This window comes from Erigeron canadensis, chromosome 5 (assembly GCF_010389155.1).
Source record: "Erigeron canadensis isolate Cc75 chromosome 5, C_canadensis_v1, whole genome shotgun sequence".
NCBI classification, from domain to species: domain Eukaryota; kingdom Viridiplantae; phylum Streptophyta; class Magnoliopsida; order Asterales; family Asteraceae; genus Erigeron; species Erigeron canadensis.
Window position 1 is genome coordinate 13,649,804 of NC_057765.1, and position 8,624 is coordinate 13,658,427.

Consider the following 8,624-nt stretch of genomic DNA (forward strand, 5'->3'; position numbering starts at 1 on the left):
TCTGCTGGGTCTTATCTGCAAAGCACCTTTTCCCCGGGCTGTGAAACTGCACTACCTTTTGCACCACTACTAGCTGTTTTGACCTCCTCTCTATTGGCTTGCAGGTATTGCCTTTTGCACACACAAACATACATATCATATGAAACTGTCATTGATTTATTTTGGTTTTTCCTTCTGATTTGCTAGTGTATTTTCTGAAAGTCGGCCGTTTGAATTCTTCAATGGTTCTTACATCGTTATCATCCAATACCTCCCCCCTTCTTTTCGCTCGAGCCTTTTTATCAAGCGAAATGGGATGGTCATGCTTCAGTATTTTTACTTCATATTGCAGGTTTCTTTGTTGGGTAAGACTTGCACCTTTTCATTCATTTTTTTTTGCTACTTTTACACTGTGTATCCAACTCTTATCTTCATATATATCTCTCTTCTTTAGGAGGATCTCTCTATCCTTTGTTTATAATCACATATGCAAAATACCAGGGTTTTTGGATGTGCTACATGAAACTGCTTATCTGATTATTGCTAGTAATTAATTTATTCGATTTTTTTATCTTAGTTTCTATTCAAGTAATCAAATTTGGAAAAAATAATTTTTATGCCAACTGCCACAACAATTCATATATCCATGCTTTGGTTTGTTTATCATCTGTACTTATTGCTGTTAATATTGACAAAGGTCAAGCGTTGAAGTTTTAGATGGTTACAAAATTATTTTTGTCAACATATGTGGTTGCTATGAAATTAAATGTCAACATAGTTAAGTTTGATTATATATTTAAATTTCCTTCTTTTGGTCATTCCATGTATTAGTTATCAAAATATCATTTTTGTCGAATAATTGTACTATTATCTGATTTCTACATCCAAATAATTTTCTTGCAGTCTGTTCCATAACCGCTAATTCTGTGTATTTTAACTCTGATTTCACATAATTACTTACAAAGCTACATCCAAATAATTCCATAGTACATATATATAATTACAGTAACAGAGACACTAATCATTGCTAACATGTTTATTGTATTTTGTAAATTCTACATAATGTGCACTGATATAAAACTTTCCATAACTAAAAAGTGTTGGTATAGGGTATGTGACGAGATTGACAAGTGTCTACCTGCAGGTATATAGCAGCAACTCTAGCTAGATTTAAAGAACCACACGAGTGCGGTATCCATTGAGGTAATACTTTGAGGTTCCAAAAGGCCAGCCTGGCCCACAACCCATTTTCATTCTTTGAAAAGGAGCACTCCATATTATCTTTTCTATTCCATTATCAAATTGACCTAAAACCATTTGACCAGCAACCCATATTCAGATGTTCTTAAGGATGTACCGTTGAGTTACATGTTTTCACCTGTTACCAATCAGATCCTGTGCAGACTAACAAATCGAACATTTACCGTTCTTGGCTTTATTATATATCCATGAAAGGCTATTGGATGTTTGTTTAGAGCATCAGAATAAGTGTTTGATATACTAGTTTATAAAGTTATTGTGTAGATCCAAACACACCTTAAGTTTGAACTTTTTTGCCATAAGTTTGCTAAATGATGGTTTTTGATAACTTTTGGAGCAGGTTGGAATGCAGAATTCATCTTGGGAGTCGTACTAGCGGCATCACATTTCAACTCGCCTATGGTTGCATTACCACCTGCGGTTTCTGCTGTGTTAATGAATATTATGGGTAGCAGTTTGGGCTTCTTTTGGAGATATGTTGATCCTTCTGAACCACACGGTATCTCCAATGATTGATTATTCAGTTCTTGTTTTGTATCGTCTATAACCAGGTAGGTTTCCTAGATCGTCTTGATAAATAAGTGGGGGATTTGTATCAACTTGTTGTAAGGTTATTCAAAAGATGATTAGTTTAAGCCATGAATATAATGTTTTTTCTTAATCTTAGTGAGAGATTGTATGTAAATGTATGTATTTCAAGATTTCTGGTGTTCATTACCTGTTAGTATTACCATCAAACCATTAACTGTGAATCTTGGAGATGTACAAGAGAATCTGAATTCCATGTTTATCAAAATTTGATTTTTTCTATTTGGGTGTAAGAAGTAAAATGTCAATGAACTTTCGGTTAATACACGCCTACACGGTACAACCATGTATTTTTTTATTGACCTATATATATTCGTTGAACTTTAAATTATTATTAAGGTATACTCAATTTTTTGGATCCTAAGTTCCAACAATCCTTCATTTTCCAGGCAATTTTTCAATAATATTTCCATGATTTTCCTGATGATTTTTCTCAAGGAACATGGTTACTGGATGCCACAAGGCACCAATCTTCACATACATCTATAGGGTACGCGAGAGGTGGGATATAAATAGTCTAACACCTATCCAAAGGGAGAGAGGTTGCATTCCGAATAGAGCGGATATCCAGCCATTTTGCATTGAGTGAAGATTAACCGCAAAAAGTGTTTCAAATTGAACTAACCCGGTCTGTTTCCGCTAACCAGTAAACATATGCTGTAAAAATAGGACCACATTTATCGACCATTTATAACTACTTTTCATTTTCCCTCATCTCAATCATTCGATCAACCAACTGTGGCCACCAGGAACATGGGGTCAGCCATCAGACTCTGCTGCACCATATTTTGTTTAGATTGTTTTCCCAAGTTCTTCCTCACTTCTTCAACTATTCATCAGCTTTCTCTCTCCAAGAACACCCTTCCTTATACTACCACTTCTTCCATACTTCTTCCAATATTCATCCATCCTTTTACTATTTCTTTCTTTCTTTTTTCACAAAATTAAATAAACACATTTTATTATAATTAAAACACATAACATTGCTTGAAAATAAAAGCCAGTACTTGAAAAAAACACGAAATACATAATAATAATATGATTACTTTTCATCTTTATCATCTTTTATTGACATTTTTTCTATGCCACGGTAAGCGCTTTCGTCGAGCCACCACTTTTTGTGTTGCCGGCATTTGACTTCATCCGTTGTTTTGTCTACCCCGCAATTGTCGTGGTACAATTCGGCCCAAGTGCATTGGTCACCCAACGTGTGACCGGCCTAAACATCATCAATCACCCTCCTGACCCTTTTGGCCTCATCCTGCAGAAACAAAGAATATGTCTCTTCGTGTAATGAGACCTTGTGCTCTGGTGCTTGTATTGCCTCATTTAGAAGGAGGGTGTCTTCTTTGATATTAGCCATTAATTGTGTTTTCGTCTAATCTTCGGTCAGACCAGGTCGGTGAACATTCTTTTTTGATGATGAGGACGCCATTTGGTTTGAAAGAGTGAGTGAGTTAGTAAATGAATGAAAATTCGAATGGTGATGAAAGTGAATTGTGCTATGGGTTGGTATTTATAGAGGGACAATCCAACTAGTCGTTCAGGGACTGGAAGTGTAAATGTTTTTGAATTTTTGGCCGTTTGAGGGACCAAAAGTGTAAATATTTTGAATTCGAACGTTAGACGGACTGAAAGTGTAATATTTTGAATTCGAATGTTGGAGGGACCAAAAGTGTATATATCTAGAATTTTGAACGTTGGAGGAACGTCTTTTACTTTACCTATATAAATAATGGATTCTTATCAACCATTTCTGATCAAATCACAAACTTTTATACATCTTAAATAGCTTCTTCATTAAATGTTTCCTACCGAAAATCACCAATGACTGTCGATCAAGTGCAACAGAGTATCATGGCTGATATCCTCGACCACCAAAGGTTCAAAGAGGAACTTTTTGCAGTTGGTCGAAAACTAAAGGCGAAGAAGCAATGGTGTGTCTAACAAATCGATTATCTACAAACCGGGCATTGTACTGATCTTGAGTGTCAATACTTTACTTACTTGCAGGGAAAGATCGACAAGATTGAAATTGCTATGGAACAACTTGCTTGTGCGGTTATCACCTTGAACAATTTGATCATAACTGTCGAAGCAGTTTATGAGATGAAGAAATAAGTTTCTCTTTTAATAATGTGTTTCACAAACTATTATGTTGTATGTTTCTCTTTAATAAGTTTGTAATGTTTTTAAAATTATGAATAAACTTATGTTCTTATTAAATCATAAAGTAGGCATATTTTATTAAAATGCTTAAAAACATTACAATACTAAAAGACAACACACAATTCAAACTGCTAAAACACACTTAAAAAAAAAATACTAAAACACACCAAATCAAACTAGAAAGTTCACTTCATAATTCAGAACAATTAAAAAGGAACCATGATAAACTCCCTGAAGCAATGCTCGCATCTGAAGCTCCTCCCATGCTTCTCTCGATATAGCTGATGCGCCGTTGTATTATATTGCTCATCATCCCCGGTCCTCTCATGTGCATTCAAGTGCGAGCAAATTGCCTCAAATTTACATTCTTTCCGAATTCTGGTCTAGTGACCTGCTAGTTGAGCCTTGCATCGTGGTCCTTCAGTGGTGTCTCTGTTAAACATTTCAGTAACGTCGTTCCAAAAGGATTCACCAAGATTATTCATTTCACATATACCGTAACAGGGTCCGGTCTCCTCAACATCCAACAAATCGACAAACAAAGATCTTCTGATTGAGTCCACCCACTTTTAAACATTATTAATCGAATGGTTTATTGAAATTGCTTTATGGAATGGTTTGCGGAATATAAAATGCTTTGAAAGTGATAGTAATATGTATATTTAAATTGTTGTGATTTGAAATGGTAGTATGGAATGGTATGAATAGAAGTAGAAAACTTTAAAAAAAATTAAATTAAAAATGGCTTACTAGCCCCTTTTAAATTTGGGTTTGAAAAATGTTTTTTTTTTTAATTAGAAACGGTACAAAGTAAATCGGGCCCCACCACACCACAATGCCACACGTTTATAGTTGGGAGAAAGGGTTTGGACGCGAGGTTAGGCGCAGCCGTGCTAATGGCGTCCTCCCGCTGCTACGCATTGGACGCAAGGAGGACGCAACAATAAGGACCAGCCTAAAAAATCTACTCAAAATTCGTATACTAAACGATATTTCCAATGGCTTTAGAGGAGATTTTGTATCATTGATGTTCCATACTTCCATCCATTCATTTTCAAATTTGTACAAAGAAGTTGTATCCAAATTACTTAAGGGCAACTGCCGGCTCTATAATATATTTAGGTTAGGCAGTGGTTTAGGCCCTCAAACTTACATAACCATAAATTTTACGAGTAATATAGATTCAAATTTTTTATTTATTTTTACAAGGCTTATTTTAGTTGGTATTTTTAACATAATGAAATCACCGGTAGGACACCACGAATACGTGTATGTGTAGTGGATTAAGAAAAAACCGCTTAAAGTTTTCAACCATATGTCAATGAATATTCAATGAGATATTAAATACATTGTTCCAAGTCACCATAAATATTGTTCCATCCTCCATGTATGGTTTCTTCTAATTTATCTTAAATACATTATCTTTATATGTATTGATTTCATTATTTGGTTTTGACTTCGAACTTGTATCTAATGCCTGAATAGAAGAGGAGAATTTTGTTAGAGATTTTAAAAGGAAGGCCTCCAAAATCAACTTAGCTTAAGGCCACAAAAAACCTTTGAGCCGACTCTGCTTCAAGCTTCAAGCTCGACAAGAAAGCGAAAAGACGAAAAAAGCCATGACACTTCTCACAACGTGTCTTAATCCGATCAATCTTATCCGGACCAGATGGCGGCACCGGTTTGGCAGGTCGAACAGTAAAAGTCAGTGGTTGGGTGAAAAGTGGGAGTAAACAAAGAACAGGTCGTTCATTCGCTTTCGTTAATATAACGACAGATCATGTAGGGCAAATTTGCAACTATTAAACTGTTCCCATGTTGGGCCTCTAGAACTGTTTACTCCAACTGACACCTGTTTACACGTTGAAGGTGAGCTTCAAATAATTCCTGGAGGTAACTAGACGATTGAACTTAAGGTTGTAAACGTGATTCATGTGGGACCCGCTGATCCCGCTAAGTATCCGTTACCGAAAAGCCGATTAACCCTCGAGTTTCCACGGATCATAGATGGTATCTCCCCATGACCTTTCGCCTCTGATAGCGTCCTTCGTTCTCAATGCCCGGGCATCCATCCAATGCATTCTTTTCGATATTTTCATCTTCGTCCTAGGTCGGCAATGGTAAGTTTGTTATTAATCGTTATTATAATAATAATTATAATTTTATCGTATCATCAATGCTTATGTGGAATATATAATTTTTTTTTATCAATATGATTTTGTTCTAACTTTTTAATAGTATTAAAATTTATCAGAGGTATCCAAAATAAAATTTAATAGTATTAAAATTTAATTTGGATACCTCTGATTCGGGATTCTGGTTGGAAAATTTCATAAGGTAGCATGGTAGAGGTAAGGCTGTTTACATCTCTACCTTAGACTCAATGTCCGTAGAAGAAGGCACTAGACACTAGCCGCCACTTTCCAGGATAGGTCTTGAGTTCGAGTCTTGCCAACGACAAACTTGAGATAATCAAGGGATTATTAAGTGGTTGAGAATTACCTGGACACTAGCTTGGATGGGGGATTAGTGGGTACTCATATGTCGTATTTTATGCCCATTTCCCATAGCTTAAAGTGTCGATTAGTGAGGATTACGAGTCATTTTCGTATACATTTGGTGCGTTTATGGTATTTGTTAGTATTTCAGGTGGAAAACAGGTACCTAAGCGATATTTTGCAGAAAACAGAGTTTCTGGAGCAAAATGGGTGTTCACGGATGTTTCATGTGGCTCGTAGGTAAAGAATCGAAGAAAGTCAAGGCTGGTCAAAAGTCAATGCTGGTCAACCTAAGAGTGCGACACACCTCATGGAGTGCGTCGCCGTTTTGTTTGTCGTGGAAACAAGTGCTTCGCAGTTCAGTCAAAGTGCGACGCACATTCTCTATAGGTGACAAGAGGCCAGTCAACGAAGTCAAAGTCAATAAAAGTCAAAAGGAAAGTGCGATGCACTTAGTGAAGTGCGACGCACCTGGGCGCCGAATTTTTCCAGTTTTCTGCATCATATAAATAGCTGCAAAAACATTCCAAAAAACCTATCTTTCACTTTCCAGATGATTTTAAGAGCTTTTTCTAGGGTTTATCTTATTTTTCATCATTGTGGAGGATCAAAGACTTGTTCGGAATCATTTCGTTATTCGTTTTTCAATCCTTTGTATTCGTTAACAATGAATTCTTTCGTTTTGATTTGTTATTTCATATCTAATATGAGTGGCTAATCACCTTTTCATCCATCTTGATGGAGTGAGACATTATGTAGGGATTGCACAACATTTATTAATTCAAGTGATTTTATTTAGCGTTTCGTCGTGATCTTAATCTATTGATTCTTTGTCATTCAACTATTGGTTGCGGATAATTTGTGTTCATTGCTTAGTGACGACTAGGATTTGGGTGTAAGTTATTTTGATTGCTTAGTTAGAAGCAATTGGTTCTATGACGGGTACGGTAGAGGGTAATCAATATTTGATAAGAATTAACGGGTTGACGGTTGGGTACAATCGATAGACGAAATTGTTATCGAAAATGACCAAAACCATTGTTTAACTAGGGAAGTTATAAAAAGGCATCTCGGAGTACCGGTATTAATAATGAAGCTAGTTATTACAAGAGAATAAAATAAGTTGTTAACTTGACGAGTACGGGGTTGGCAATAAATTTGAGTCTCGGTCAATAAATCACTAAATTGAATTTGAACTTCATCAAAAGTGCAATCCTAACATTTTGTTGAGCGAAATCAAGATGGGTGACTTTTAAATTATTGTTTTCATCAACAAACTTCTCTTTCGATTAATCCTCCGAGATTACTAACAAATTTTGCTAACTACTTGCAACGTGGCAACTCGGCCACAAATCCCCCATTTTTACTTGAATCATTTAATGTTTACAATTGCTTATTTAAGTCCTTGCGAACGATCTCGGCTTACCAGTTTTAACTATACTGCATGCGATCAGGTACACTGCCTGTGAGTGTGTAGTAGTCAGTATTTTCGGTAAATCGTGTTTATAAATTTAAAGCTAGATTTCGCACATCAAGTTTTTGGCGCCGCTGCCGGAGACTTGAACTAAGTAATTGTTAGTTTTGTGATTCGATCCTTCCTTGCATTCATTTGTGAGGAAGTTAATTGTCTTTAATAGATAGACTTTATTTTTGTTTTAGTTTAATTTTGTTAGTTTCTGGTGCGGTTAATGGTTTTTCTTGTGGTGCTTGTGCAGGTGCTTTGTAGTTGATGAACACAAGAGCCTCTGGTAGACCTTTGCTTAGTCCTCAATCTAATCCAGGGAAAGCCAGACGACGCTTACTCAGATCAAACAACACGGAGCCCTCAAACACCGAAAACATAGATTCAAACACCGAAAACTGTGACCACCCGGACGTAGATTTGGATCAATATTACTCAAAGAAAGATTCAACGTCCGAGGTGCACTTAAGTCCTAAATTCTCCGAAGGTAGTGGGTTGTTCAAAACTGGTGATAGTTCTGGGGAAGAAGATAATCGGGATAAAACTGATCAACAGGATTTAACCAAGATTCCTAGAGAAAATCCTCAGGCAACTCAACCAGTCAGAGCCAGGAGAATGGGTGATAGAGAGCCGGAAAACCCCAATAACCGTCTTTATGGTGACCGTAG